At 30.2% G+C, this 16,277-nt stretch overlaps 2 long non-coding RNA genes across 2 annotated transcripts in view; both read right to left on the bottom strand.

Moving 5' to 3' along the window:
• LOC139871648 (uncharacterized) overlaps window positions 1–8,732 on the bottom strand; it is an 86,486-nt gene extending 77,754 nt beyond the window's left edge. The window contains exons 1-3 of the long non-coding RNA XR_011766714.1: window positions 8,656–8,732; window positions 8,457–8,572; window positions 7,930–8,031 (exon numbers count right to left, since the gene is read on the bottom strand). This is a non-coding gene — a long non-coding RNA (uncharacterized lncRNA). The remainder of the gene's footprint in view (window positions 1–7,929; window positions 8,032–8,456; window positions 8,573–8,655) is intronic.
• Window positions 8,733–10,578: 1,846 nt separating this feature from the next.
• On the bottom strand, window positions 10,579–11,900 carry LOC139871612 (uncharacterized). Its single transcript, XR_011766700.1, has 4 exons — window positions 11,819–11,900; window positions 11,494–11,579; window positions 11,264–11,348; window positions 10,579–10,839 (listed from the first exon to the last, which is right to left on the bottom strand). It is a non-coding gene; the product is annotated as an uncharacterized lncRNA (long non-coding RNA).
• Window positions 11,901–16,277: the final 4,377 nt, after the last annotated feature.

Raw genomic sequence — 16,277 nt, 5'->3', positions numbered from 1 at the left:
TGAATGTTTTTGAAGTAGTGTTGGAAACTGAAGCATGAGTTAGTATAATATAATGACACTTGATCAACGTGATTATATTATAGTAATTCATGCTGAGTTTCTAAATGGAACGTGATGATTCACAGATCATAACATCATCATGTGCCATGTTATACGACTCTTGTATTCTATTTAACATCTAAAATATCAAGAAAATATTTCTTGATGATTCGGCCTTTTCCAAGGTATTCTAGTAATTTGACAAGTCAAGATCGTGCCATCACAATTTCCTTCCTAGAACATTAACAATGTTCATTCCGAAAATCATATTTGTGAATTCTGGACCATTACAAGCGGTGCTTAATCGCAAGAAGAAGAAACGAAAGGACAAAACTCCGAAATAGAAATTGGGGTATAAATTGCAGCAAATAAAAGAGAGCATTAACTGTGGATGACAATGATTATAGAAGATAGAAACAGAGACTTTGAAATATAAGGGAAGATATAAAGCCCAACGACAAACCAAAAATTATAAACCATATATATCGATGCATATAGCAATATAAAGACACGGGAGAACTAGAAACACTATAAACCCAAGAGTATAGTAGAAGTAAATAGATTCTTCCGGCGGTAGATGAAAAAGAAGAATGACCGATATGAAAGTTATAAGTATATCGAGAATCAGAACTGGATGGAGCTTATTGATGAATACTTTAAAATATGAGTTGAGGGGGAAAGAATAGAAGGTGATGAAACATGACTAGGAACTTAGAAATCAATAGATTTAACTCACACAATGACGGAATAAGTGAATCAAACCCTCTAATGAATAGGTTAAGCTTTTTGTGATTAATTTAGTCATACCACAACTAAATCAAGTGTGATTAGATCAACACCTAGAGCTATTATTCACCACGTGGGTGATTTGGGTTGAGAGAGAATCGGAGGAGCTCACCAGATCTGAGTGTGTGTAACAAATGAGAGGCTTAACCTAAAAATGAAGAACATAAGACTTTATATACCCCTGCTGTTGACTCACCCGTACGATTCATCCATCACACATACGAGTTGGCTTCATCAGCCGTACGGGTGATCACTCACTCGTGTCTTCTTATTTAGATTGTAATTGTGACTTAGCTCAGCATCAACCGTGCGTATGAGCCTGTCAGCCGTACGAGTGAGGCTTCACTCGGACGTCTGACTAAGTCTAACATAGTCAAACATCCACATCTCGTTCCTGCAGTTGCTGTAACCACATACAAACACAAATAGGATAATAACGAACGATCATGGTGGCCTGTAAACTGTTGTACCTGCAATGGACGTGGGTAGATGTCTAGGGACTTGCATAAAATGCATCAACAGAAGGTGTGAGTTGTAAGAAAAGGAAGGAGGTGAATTTATAAGAAAATCTCCGACAGAACAATTAAAATGGACGATCGCATTTAAAGCGGATCCTAATTCCTTTTGTTACCGGAGAATCAAATCATATTACAAAGATTTTCTTCAAATCCCTTGAAATCTGGAAATCTATCATATCAACGTCAAATGATAAGATGAATCTACACTTACTCATTTCACTCTTCTATGTTAGCTTCATTCGTACTCTTCATATAAATGGATTGTTTATCCAAATTATTCGCTGATGATAAAACTCTAATTTTCAGCCTGTATGCATCATGAAAACATACTTATTATCATTCACGACCTTTCCACTCAAATTTCGGGACGAAATTTCTTTAACGGGTAGGTACTGTGACAACCCGGAAATTTCCAATCAAATTTAAACTTTATCTTTATATTATTCCGACACGATAAGCAAAGTTTGTTAAGTTAAATCTCAAGAATTTTAAATTGTGTTCATACATTCATTATAACCTCGACCAAATTCAGACGATTCACGAACCGTTATATATAAATAAATATGTATATATATGTATATATATGTATATATATATATATATTATAACTTGAGAATATTAATAAAGTATTAAACGTATAATACTTTACATGATCGTATTTGTTTCAATATGTTTATCGATGGAATTAGAAGATAATATCAAATTGTTGATTTATCAGATACATTATGATATGATTACGGGTCTATGTTATGAGGTCCACTGTGATTTAAGAAATCTATTCTTTTTGACAACATTCAGAAAATGGTAAAGTGATTTATAAGTAAGAACATGAAGTGTAAATAACTTAGATGTTGGATATCGACAAGTTAAGTAACTCGACATTTTTCATTAAGATGATTTCATACGTTTATTTAACCTTTGAACTTTATCTCATGCTTCACCAACAAACTGTAATTTAAAAACTTGAAACCTATTATGAATATATATGATTCTACTTTTTTAAAACATTTTATGATATAACGATTTCCATTATTTTAACCTTTAAACAAAATGATTCTTAAAAATATATTTGGTTTTGGAAAACAAAATTATTATATTTATTTGATTTAGTTTCAAACGTACAAAAACGTTTTCAGTTTAAAAAGAACTTTATTATTAAAACGTATATAACTTTTATAAATATCTAGAACCACTTTTGACAACTCATTACTTAACCAGTATGATAAAGATAACGATATTTATATTTTATTTTATTAAATATATATAACGATTTAAATTAATATTATATATATTTATACGCGTATTATACGTACATAGTTTTATACTTTTACTATACTTAAACTTTACCTTTACTTTATTTTTACTTTACTTTAACTTTAATAATTCACTTTAATAATTCATACTTTAATAATTCACTTTAATAATTCATACTTTAATAATTCACTTTAATAATTCATACTTTAATAATTCACTTTAATAATTCATACTTTAATAATTCACTTTAATAATTCAAAAATCTATTATAAATAGAATTCAATAGGTTTCATTATTTCATAGAAACTTGAAAATATTTTTCTCTAAACTCTCTCGATCGATTTACATATATATATTTACTCCGTATTATTTCAAGATATTATTAGTATACATAAAATATTACGTCAGAGTGCTGTCCGAGTGATTTCGAAATTGTTTTTCGAGTGGGATTGGATTAAGGAAATTATGGGTTATAGCTATGGAGGTGATTGGTATGGTTCATGGGTATGCTCGTGAGGTCAATATAGTGTTTATCATCTCCGTTGCGTCTACGTACCTTTCCTGCAATATTGAATCTCAATATTGATACGTGAGTACTCATAATTTAACTTTTACATACTAATAGTGTATCCCTGACTAGTGCTCGAGTATATAGGATTATGCATGTTTGTACTTTTGATATTGCCTTTAGTTAGGTTATGTTGAATCCTGAATTAGTTATATATGCGACTGAGATAAGGTATAAGATATGCATGTCGTTGGAAAGCTAGCGAAAAATTAAGAACTTTTCATTTAGATATCGAATGATTTCGATGAACGGATTTGAAGTTATAGTCCATCGAATTTTTGTATTATTATTAAAAATGATTATTATTATCGTCGTTATTATCGTCGTTCTAGTTTTTTCTTATTATTATTATTATTATTATTATTATCTTTATTAATAAAAGGATTTATCATTAAAAATTGTAATTTTTTTTATTATTACTATCGTTATTATCGTTAAAGTTATAATTAGTATTATTATTATTATCCAATTATTATTATTATTATTATTATTATTATTATTATTATTATTATTATTATTATTGGTATTATTATTATTATTATCATTATTAATATATATATCATTATTTAAAAATGGTTATTGTTATTGTTATTATTATTATTACTATATTATCATTAAGAAAATTATTAGTATTATCGTTAATAATGTTATAGTAACTATCATTATTAATATTAGTGTAATTAAAACAAATATTTGTAACACCTAATTATTTTGATTACTATTATTATCATTATTACGAACACGATATAAAAGACGATTAAAAGCTATTAAACGAAACGATTAGGAAATAATGGGTAAGAGTATCATGATGAAATTAAAATATTATAAGATATTGATTTAGATAAAATTATCGTTCTTATTATTTTTATCATTACTATTATTATTAAAATTATCGTTAGTATTAAAACTATCATTTTAACAAAAATTATCATTTTAATAGAAATGTCATTGTTACTATAAAATATCATTATTATTATTATTATTTTAAATAGAATTATTATTTTAAAGATAATATTAAAAATTATCGTAAATATTAAAGTTATCATAATTAGAATTATCGTTTTATCATAATGTCATCTTAGTAATTATAAATATTGATATTTTTATAATAATAATTATTATTACAAAATAATACAACTTTTACTTACTATCATTATAGATATTATTTTATCAAATAAATATTTGATACAAACATATTTTACTACGTGTAATAACTTACTTTAATAATACGTATCATATTATCTTTATAATATTAAATGAACCCTATAAATTTTATTACTTAATATATATAAAAGTATATTTTATTATATAAATATAATATAAAATTTTATTTATTAATAAATAAATTATATTATTTACTCTAATAAATCTTTTAAAAATATTTAAAAATATAAAACGACGATATTTAAACTATATATTAATCATGTATAAATTTTTGGAAATTATTTTGAGTCAAATTTACTTTTGTTGACTTTTGCATATTAGTCTCGAGCATTAGGATTGTGGTACACTATGACTTGACCTAATTTGTTAGACAAATATTGACCAACACATAAATATATATAATTAATTTAGGTTCGTGAATCCGAGGCCAACCGTGCACTTGTTCAATGACGTTATATGTATTTTTACTACGAAATACAGTATGGTGAGTTTCATTTGCCTTTTTACCCTTTATATTTTTGGGCTGAGAATACATGCGCAATTTTTATCAATGTTTTTCGAAATAGACACAAGTAATCGAAACTACATTATATGGTTGAATTATCGAAATCGAATATGCCCCTTTTTATTAAGTCTGGTGATCTAAGAATTAGGGAACAGACACCCTAATTGACGCGAATCCTAAAGATAGATCTATTGGGCCTAACAAACCCCATCCAAAGTACCGGATGCTTTAGTACTTCGAAATTATATCATGTCCGAAGGAGGATCCCGGAATGATAGGGGATATTCTTATATGTATCTAGTTAATGTCGGTTACCAGGTGTTCACCATATGAATGATTATTTTTTGTCTCTATGCATGTGACGTATATTTATGAGAACTGGAAATGAAATTCTTGTGGTCTATTAAAATGATGGAAATAAATGATTATGATAAACTAATGAACTCACCAACCTTTTGGTTGACACTTTAAAGCATGTTTATTCTCAGGTGTTAAAGAAATCTTCCGCTGTGCATTTGCTCATTTTAAAGATATTACTTGAAGTCTTTCATAGCATATTTCGAAGAACGTTGCATTCGAGTCATTGAGTTCATCAAAGATTATTATTAAATCAATTTATAGTTGGATAGTGGATATTATGAAATGGTATGCATGCCTGTCAATTTTTGATGTAAAGAAAGATTGTCTTTTAAAAACGAATGCAATGTTTGTAAAATATATCATATATAGGTCAAATACATCGCAATGTAATCAACTATTGTGAATCGTTTATAATGTATATGAACGGGTCCTTTCAGGCTGTTTGTGTAAGCCATGTTCAATAAGATGACTAATGGGCTTCTTAAACATTTAATTGGGCTGCTACAAATTACAAAACCCAATTTAATAATATATGCTGATACATATGTTACTTCTGTCGAACCCCAAACCACAAATCAAACACATTTTATTTTTGATGATGCTCCAGTAGAGATAGTGAGAATGATTACTGTACGATGATGGTCTGATGTACATGGTAACAATAAAGATTAATTATGATGATGACATGCGTATGATTGTCATGAGTTATGATGATGATTACGATTTAGGTATGATAATGATTAGAATATCGATGATGATACCTGAAATTAAAAACCGAAGGTGATATTAATTAAGATGATGATGGTTTGATTAATAACACGTTGATGATGAAGGAAGTTTATGTTTAGGATGAGGATGATAGAAGTTATACAGATTCAGACATAATAATAGATAGTTAGCGGGTTTAAAATAGAAACGTGCAAATGGTCTGATGGTTTGAATGAGTGGTAGTGGAACGAGAGGTAGCGGGTTCAAGTCTGGGCTGTAGCGTTTTATTTTTAGAAGCTTGTTTCTTCAAAGGTTGTATTCTAAAATTTTGATTATTATTATTATTATTATTATTATTATTATTATTATTATACAAATAATACATTTTATTGTTATTAATATTATTATTACTATCATTTTATAATTGTTATTAACATTATTATTATTATTATTATTACTATTATTAACATTAATATATTTATTAACAAGTATTATTAGTATTAAGAATTTTTATCAAAATTAGTATTTTTATTGTAAAAAAAATACAACCTTTTTATCTTATTATTATTACTATCAATATTAAAATTTTTACATATTTTAGTATCATTATCATTTTCATTATCAATAATAACATTATTATTAGTATTATCATTATTATTATAAGTATCATTATTATTAATACTATTCCTATTACTAAAATTATAACAAATAAATATTAATTATATAAAAATATATTTAATACATATAACATAACTATTTCAATATATTTTTTATATATAAAATAAATATACTTAATTAATTAATAAAATCTATAAATTATTAAATATAACAATTATTATATCACTAATAATAATATATAAATTTGTTCGAATACAATTATATGTGTTAATATATATATATATATATATATATATATATATATATATATATATATATATATATATATATAATATAGGTTCGTGAATCCGAGGCCAACCGTACACTTGTTCAATGTCGTCATATGTATTTTTACTACAAAATACAGTATTGTGAGTTTCATTTGCTCCCTTTTTAAATGCTTTTGCAATATATATTTTTGGGACTGAGAATAATGCGCTGCTTTTATAAATGTTTTACGAAATAGACACAGGTAATCGAAACTACATTCTATGGTTGGATTATCGAATCGAATATCACCCCTTTTAGCTTGGTAGCCTAAGAATTAGGGAACAAAAACCCTAATTGACGCGAATCCTAAAGGTAGATCTACGGGCACTAACACCCCCCATACTGGAAAATGGTATGCTTTAGTACTTCGAGTTTATATTATACAGATGGATTTCTGTTTTGAGGATATTCTATATGCATTATGTTAATGTCGGTTACCAGGTGTTCAATCCATATGAATGATTTTTTTTTAAACACTTGCGAGTGTATGATTATTGAATAAAGGAAATCTTGTGGTCTATTAAAATTATGGAAATGATTGTTTATGATAAACTAATGAACTCACCAACCTTTTGGTTGACACTTTAAAGCATGTTTATTCTCAGGATTGAAAAAAATCTTCCGCTGTGCATTTGCTCAATTTAAAGATATTACTTGGAGTCATTCATGACATATTTCGAAAGACGTTGCATTCGAGTCGTTGAGTTTATCAAGATTATTATTAAGTCAATTATAGTTGGACGTATTATGAAATGGTACGCATGTCGTCAACTTTCGATGTAAAGAAAGTTTGTCTTTTAAAAATGAATGCAATGTTTGTAAAATGTATCATATAGAGGTCAAATACCTCGCGATGTAATCAACTATTGTGAATCGTTTATAATGCATATGAACGGGTCCTTTCAGAATTTAACGAAATATAATTTACTTCCGGCATAGGATCTTCCAACAGTTATAACTGGACAATTTTATGCTAATAGGTTTTGTTTAAGACTTATGGTTAACTGAGCATAGTCTACTAATGCTTGTTCTGATATACCATTAGCATATAAACTTAAAGAACAAACATAAAAGCCAAAGAACAAAATTTCAGTCCATACCTTTTACAACAGTTGTATTAGACTCGATATAGGATGATTGTAGGTTTCACTGTGCAACGCTATTATTTTGGAACTGCAACAGGTTATGTAATGAACCACCAACTGCATCAAACAACACAGACTTGACCAAACTGATAATAAAAAGTGAAACAACCAACAACCAAAACGAAACAAAAATAAGAGTTATGTGCTACCATAAACCCAATATCATGTTACTGATTAGCATTTAAAAAAGCATACAATAAAAAATGTCTTCTTTAAAAAAAATACAAAGTTTGTCGTAAAGTAGTCGATTTGCTCTATTTTAAACATAATCATCCAAGATGCATTGCTAGCAATGACCCGTACCAAGAGTGATCCTTTTGACCAAAAGTGACAAGTTAGTTGTTACCCAACCCTAAATGGTGCAACCTTTCCATCCTACATGTTTATTCAAGATTCTTATTAAGACTTTATAACCACGCGCGGTTACACTCTAAAAGTTAGTTTATACTTCAAATAAGAACTAAAGTATTAAAAAGAATCACCTTGTAGTCCTTTAGCCACGACTCGATGTGCTTAGGCTCTAGATTCGGTTTCACAAATTTCTCCTTTTCATTGTTTATAAGGATAACAGGAACATGTTCTTCTTTAAGTCCAAAAACTGTGAAGTAAAACATTTATAATCAAGTATCAGCATAGTAATTGAAAGTTTTTCGAAAGATACAAAATTAACGCTTTGTGTACCGTTTTTCTGTCACTCAAAGACGATCTCATCGAAATTTTCAGCAACAACCACTTTAACTCGCTGATCATTAACCTTGGGTACACGTTCCGATTTCCTAAATGGTGCAAATTTTCCATCCTACATGTTTATTCAAGATTCTTATTAAGACTTTAAAACCATGCGCGGTAACACTCTAAAAGTTAGTTTATACTTCAAATAAGAACTAAAGTATTAAAAAGAATCACCTTGCAGTCCTTTAGCCATGACTCGATGTGCTCAGGCTCTAGATTCGGTTTCACAAATTTCTCTTTTTCATTGTTTATAAGGATAACATGAACATGTTCTTCTTTAAGTCCAAAAAACTGTTAAGTAAAACATTTATAATCAAGTATCAGCATATTACTTGAATGTTTTTTGAAAGAAACAAAATTGTGCGGTTGGTCCCTCCTGTTTGAAAAAATGCACGCTAGCCACTTAGGCAGTTATGTTAATTTTTTGGCCCGGTTGGTCACCCAGGATAATCTCAAAATCAAAATATACCCACATCAATTAAAAGCTTTGAAAATGTATTATACCTTTGATCAATTTTAGAAAAACTTAAATATGAAGATTCTTTAAAATCAAAACTGAAACTCCAGCTGCCCACAAAGCCTGGAATAAGCAACAAATATATATATACTCATATTATATAAATATTAGATGTATAACTATACAATTAACTAAATACAAAGGTTATGCCATGATCTAATCCAAGTAAAAACTCACATCTAGAAGCAGTCATGATTCATGATTGATATAAAGATAGAGAAATTATTTGCAGGTAAAAAAATAGAAACTTAAATCATTAGGGTGGTGTTTGTTTTTTGATTTGAAGACCTTATTATGTCTTATGTCTACGGGCGGGAAGACATTTCAATTTCAGATTGTTTGTTTTTTAGCAGACATAAGACAAAATAAGATCTTAATATGTCTTCCAAATAGAAGCTCTAGAGTATTGCTTCTAACATCAGAAGCTGTTTTAACTTCAACATTTTCTCAACCACCACACTTTCCAACCTACCTTCCATTCACAAGTCACAACCATCCATCTCCCTCACCTCCGTCACCTCCATCAACTCCGGCAGCATCACCACCTCTTTCGCCGCACTACTCACCAAATCATTGGAATTAGAAAACCATTTGTGAAGAGTCGAACACTATAAAAAAACGATTCGTATAATGACGACTATCTTTACAGTTGAATTCACTTACCTGTAAATTATTACATTTTATCGATCAACAATCTGCTTGTCCCATATATGCAAAAATACTTGGAGAGATGCTTATTAATTGCTTGTCTAAAATTGATTGAAGATAGTGGATCGTATATTATTGTATACTAATATCTTAACTAGGATTGATATAACTGAAGCTTTTTCCTTTTAACCGAAAGAGAAGCAAAGTAGAAGAAGATAAGAATAAATAATAAGATATAAGGAGTGATGGTGATGTATAAATAAGATAGAAGAAGATAAATAATATATGGTCTACAACTTATCCACCTCTCAATTTTATTTGTATTTATTTCCTTAAAAAACTCACTTTTTTACATCATACATTTTTTTTTTTTTTTTTTTTTTTTACAATGTGTAATTTTTAGTTTGGCAATTTTAATTTTTAGATAAAAACTTAAACATAGAATAGTTCAGGATTTAAAAGTATATTTAGCAGATATAAAAACAAACAGTCTTCGGTCTTTAACTTACAGATCTTCAGACATCTTCTCTACAGACATGATCCGCAGATCTTCAGACAAAAACATCTTAAAAAACAAACAGCACCTAAATAAAAAAAACTTACTAAAAGGGTGTTTATCCCTAACGAACATCTACAAACATTTTGAAGCGGAGTAAAAATAGACTTTTTCCTTGCTTCCTTTAATTCATTACATACATGTGACTTATGAAAGGTCCGTTTAAACCCAGAACTCAGAGACAACTTGAGCTTCATTCAGACAATTTTAGAGCATAATAATATTGGATCATGATTATCAGGTATTAAAACTCCCAAGTAAATTTATATACTCTTCTAAAACATTTTCAAGGAGTAATAACATAGTTATCAGTAAAAATAAGGAACCAAAGTTGGCTGAACTCGCCTTTTAAGTATAAAACTCAAAAGTTGTTTTCTTCTACCCTGCTTCATAGATGTTGCATTTAGTATATCTGAAGCAAAATCACCAAAAAGGGAGATAATAGAGTTATATAATGAAACTTGAAGTTGAATATACGACCACAATTTTGAATTAAACAGTTACTTGTTAGAGAAAGATGCTTCTTCTTTAGATCCAAATGGGTGAGGTTGGTTGATTTAGCACTTAATAAACATGTATTGTTAAGTAAGATTACAAAAACTCTATTACTTTGATGATAAGTGTGTTTTGAAGTAAACACATAATGAGCAACTTTTAACCAATTTCACGTGTTTGACCCAATGGAGTGAATGAACCCATGTCCTTCAAAAAAATTTATGATATACCTATACCTGCAGCGACTCATTTATATGTATAAATATATGTAACACTTACAATCTCTACAGATTATCTCATGGAAAAAATTGCAATTACCAGAACAATAAATTGGAAAAAACCTTAAGTATATCATTATTACAACCATGCCTCAGAGAAGTTTCAGTCCTGTAATCTGTGATAATCTTGACTAAATGGTACCTCAACCTGAAATTCATGAAACAAAAAGAGCAAATTCTTTTCATCATGAAGCAAAACATGAAACTACCAATAAATAAGATATAATAATTTTCCCTTGAAATACATTTATATTTATTTTTGTATATATATATTATATAAAGGTTATACTAACTATGGGATCTCCAAGCCATTGGGTACAATATTGACAATATATAGAGGATCAAGGTTGCCTACAGTATGCTTTAACAAAACACCAACCTGCCAACAAAAGAAAAGTTTTAATTATGCTTTAAAGATACCCGATGGGCAACTTTTGACCACTTGACTTGATTCCTTTTAAACTAAATGCTTTAACCCGTTACAGATAAACATAACCCAAAATTAACTCATTTTCATAGCATGTTGCAATTCTGGAATGGACATTCTGGAGTATCTATAAGAAAGTTAATTACAATTTATTATGTACATAATATATCTACATGTCTAAAATAGTATACCTCCAGGATTGAGGGCGAAGAGGTACTCATTGACCCGCTTATATCCACCATTGTTGAAATCAAATAGCCACCTGATGCTGATATAACATATTAGAAAGTTGTACCAACATTACCACCAACATATATAAAAATCCAAGATTAATAATACACATAAACATTAAGACAAAAGAAGTAGTACCAACGGTATGAACACTTTCTTGAATTCCCATCTTATTCTACTATACATCATTACCTGTCTAGCTGCAGTTTATTTAGAAGAAACATGACTGACGACCATGATTGGAAAATCACAGCCAACAGTATCACGTAACACAAATTGTTGCATAACAATCTTCCCACCAAGCGTCAAATAATCTTCAACTAACTCGTGAATTCTTTCCGAACACGAAGCACCTAATCGAAGATACTGCACAACCTGTTTAACAAAGGATTCAAATCAGCAACATGTAATAAAATATTCTAATTTCACAAAAATTTATAGCATATATAACATCTAAACAATCTAAAAACTTCAAGAAAGCAAAAGTAAAATTGACAGTTGATGTTACCTGACGAATCGTTGAGATAAGCTTGAAATGTGAGCAACTAAAATTGGATGAAAAGAAAGATCTAACTAACAATTTGATGATTGTTGGAGGAAGAAGGGATAAGAGACAAATGGATTGGTGGAGATTGTTCTGGAGGGAAGCAGATGGAAATAAGGGTTTGGTATGAAGGGTATGGGTGATGGTATGGTTGAGAACTGAGAAGGCGTGGAGTGCGGAGGGAGTGCACGCTACCCATTCTGTTTCAGGCATCTACTCCGTGTATTTTTTTTTTTTTTTTAAAAGCTAAAGTGGGAGGAGTGGTGAATAGTAACGTTTGTGAGATGATAATTGCCACCTGGACCAATCAGATTCAAAAAACCACAGTTGGTGTTAGTGTGTGGTTATACCCATTCTGTTTCAGGCATCCACTCCGTGTATTTTTTTTTTTTTTTAAAAGCTAAAGTGGGAGGAGTGGTGAATAGTAACGTTTGTGAGATGAGAATTGCCACCTGGACCAATCAGATTGAAAAAACCACAGTTGGTGTTAGTGTGTGGTTAATATTTATAATTATAATTATAATTATAATTATAATAGTTATACCTTCATTTATCAAAAATTAGGTTTGTGTTTTTTGTTTGTATTAACGATTGTGGTGCCTACACTTTATCTAAATCACATGCAAACTCAGCTTAAAAGGACATTTTAGTAACCCATCTTCATTTTAGTTATCAAATTCAGTTTTACATCTTTAAGTACCGTTTGTCTTTTAGATGTAGGGATGACAATGGATATCACATTCATCGAATATCCATCCGATTCGACCCATTTAGATGGATATGAATGATCTAAACGGATGATAAATGGATATAGATTATGAATATGAATGATGTGAAAATGAACGGATCGGGTATGGATGACAATTTATCATCCATTGATATATCCATTTGCCATCCGAAATACATATATACTGTTGGGAAAGTTAATCTGATGAGTCAAAGTATTTTGCAGATTTTAGAGTCTGATGATGTTAGAGTCTGAGGAGCAGATGATGTTAGAGTCTGAAGTTTTCAAAAGTCAACTGCCGAATGATTTCTTGTTGATAAAGCCATTTGAAGATTCTGGAAGATCTCTTTTATATTTAGAAGATATATGATGATGCGTTTTTGTGTTTATCTTCCAGAATTAATCTCCTTAAGTTTAGCTTTGATCCTTGTATATCTTTTCCTATTTTGTAGAGTAGTTTGTTAAGAAACCAAATCTGGAAGATTTGGTTCTTCTTGTATAAATACACGTTTATGTTTGCAGTTTTTATATACATATCAAAAACACGATTGTGCTTAATATATCATTGGTTTTCTTCTAATTCGTGTTCTCTTAATTTTCTGCACTTTAATTCCTATTGTTTGTGTGAAATTAAGAGTCTGGTGTTCATAGTTGAATTACTGTGAACTAATAACTGGTATCAGAGCGGGTAAGGTGTAAATCCGTCAAAGGTAATCTTTAAAACGATCTATTTTTCATCTTTGAAGAAATCAAGATGTCTACCAGTACAATTGTTACTCCAGTCATGGCTGGAAAAGGTGTGCCGATTTTTGATGGCACAGACTTTGCAACATGGAAGCTAAAAGTTCTATGGTTTCTTGGATCTGTTCATGAAGATGCAGAAACTGTCCTTACCACAGGACCCATTACACCAGGTCAAATGGTCGATGCTGTTCCTGGATCAGATACTGTTGCTGCACAACCTGCTTATTTTCGTTCAACTCCAAGAGAAAGATGGACAGAAGCAGAAGCTATAAAGTTTAAGCTTGACAGCAAAATAAGAAGTATTATTGGTAATGCTGTCACTGTTCCTATTCTCAGGAAAATTAGTCATGCCAAGACTGCTAAAGCTATGTGGGATCTTTTACTTAATGATTATGAAGGAGTCACAGTTGTTGAGACTCAAAAGAGAAAGAATCTGATCAGATGCTATGAAAACTTTGCTGCTGAGCCTAAAGAATCCTTAAGTGATCTCCACTCAAGGTTTCAGGTTTTGATAAATGATCTTGAAAGTGTTGGTATAGAAAAGACACAACAAGTTTTGTGTCAAAAGTTCATTGAATTACTACCTTCAAACTTTGAATCGGTTATTACTTCTATGGTAATAAGTGAGAAGATTGAAGGGTATGAGCTAAGTGAGTTGTTTGGTATTCTATCAAATTTTGAAGAAACACAGTTGAAGAACAAGATCAATGTTAAGAAGGTTGCTAAAGATCCAGAGGCAGCTTTGGTGGCTACTACAAAGAAGAACAAACAGTTGTTCTCCAGTTACTCTAGTAAGGTTGAATCTGAGGATGATGAAACTTCTGATGATAGTGAATCTGAAGAAGATGAGGAAGATGATGATCTGGAGGCCCAGATAGCTCTTTTGGCTCAGAGAGTTGAGCAAAGAAAGTTTGGTTTTAAGAAGGGTAAAGGTAAGAGTTCATTTGATCCAAAGAAAGCTAAGTGTTTCAAGTGTGGTAAGATAGGGCATATAGCTGCTGATTGCTGGTCTAAGGTTGAAGGAGGTTCAGATTCCTACAAGTCTGTTGACAAAGCAAGAAAGTACAAGTCGAAGTACAAGAAATTAAAGAATGAAGCTGAGAAGGCAAAGGGTAAAGAACAGGAGAAGGCTTTGTATACTGAAACATGGGAGGATGAAGATTCATCATCAGATGATGAGGAAGACAAGTGTTTTATGGCTTTAACTGAAATGGTTGGTGGATCCAGTAATTTTGAAGAGGATCTGAAGGCTATTGAGAAGATGGATATGGATAGTTCTTGTAATAAAATTTCTGCCTATAAGGTACAAAACTTTGTGAACTATTTTGATAATGAAAAAGTGAGAATGTTTCAGTACTTGTTGCTTGACTTTAAGTGGTGTTTAGAAGACATTGATAGGTTAAGAACACAAATCTTTGATCTTAAACAGTCAATTATGGAAAAAGATGCTGAAATTAAAGGATTAAAATCGTGTGAGGCTGAATTAGACACTTATAAAATGGCATATGCTGAAGAAACTAAAAGATTAAATACAGAATTAGGAAGATCAATTAAAAGGTCAAAACATTATGAGTCAATTTGTAGATCTTGGTGTGTATCTTCTAAAAAGAATTCTGATGCTATTGCCAAACAAATTCCAGATGATGTTAAGGCTATATTAGGTGAAAACTACATATTAGACAATAATGTGGAAGCTGATCCTAATAGATTTAAACCTGATATTTTACCAGATACTTTTGTAAAGTTTGATGGTGATAAAAAGATTTTGACAAATGCTTTTGTAAAATCATTAGATCCTGTTGAGCCTTTAGACATCATTGTACTTGAGAGCAGAGATCCTTTAGAGTCTGAAATTTTGTTACCATCAGACTCTAACTGGTCAGAAAGTAAAAGTCAATCAGAGTCTGAACTTGAGAAATCTTCAGACTCTAACAGTTTAGATTTGAAAATTAAAAGTGAATGTTCTGACCAGGAGTCTATCACCCATGAGTCAAGTTGCAAGGACATATCTGATTTATCTTCTGTTACTAGTACCAGTCCAGATTCTAAAAGGTCAAAAAGAAAGTCAAAGTCCAAACAGACTAAGACTATTCGAAAACTTAAAAAGGAAATTTCAAAACTTAATAATGTAATCAAAAGTAAAGAGAAATCTCCTGTTAAGAGTACATGTTGTCTTCCAAAGAGAATTGAAAAGTGTTGGAAACCCAAAGTCTGTGAAAGTGAAAGTGTTTTGAAATCTGTTAAAGACAAGTTGATCTGGATTGGTAACAAAGCTTTTGTATGGAGAGTAAAAGATTCTCCTATTGAACCCACTGAAAAGTGGGTTCCCTCCAAGAATTAATTGTGTAGTTGTTTGTGTCTTGTGTAGCAGGGTAGTAAGTGGTATCTGGATAGTGGCTGCTCA

The sequence above is a fragment of the Rutidosis leptorrhynchoides genome, chromosome 10, assembly GCF_046630445.1.
Source record: "Rutidosis leptorrhynchoides isolate AG116_Rl617_1_P2 chromosome 10, CSIRO_AGI_Rlap_v1, whole genome shotgun sequence".
NCBI classification, from domain to species: Eukaryota; Viridiplantae; Streptophyta; class Magnoliopsida; order Asterales; family Asteraceae; genus Rutidosis; species Rutidosis leptorrhynchoides.
The sequence above is the reverse complement of the archived record's forward strand: the minus strand, read 5'-3'. Positions and strand labels throughout refer to the sequence as shown.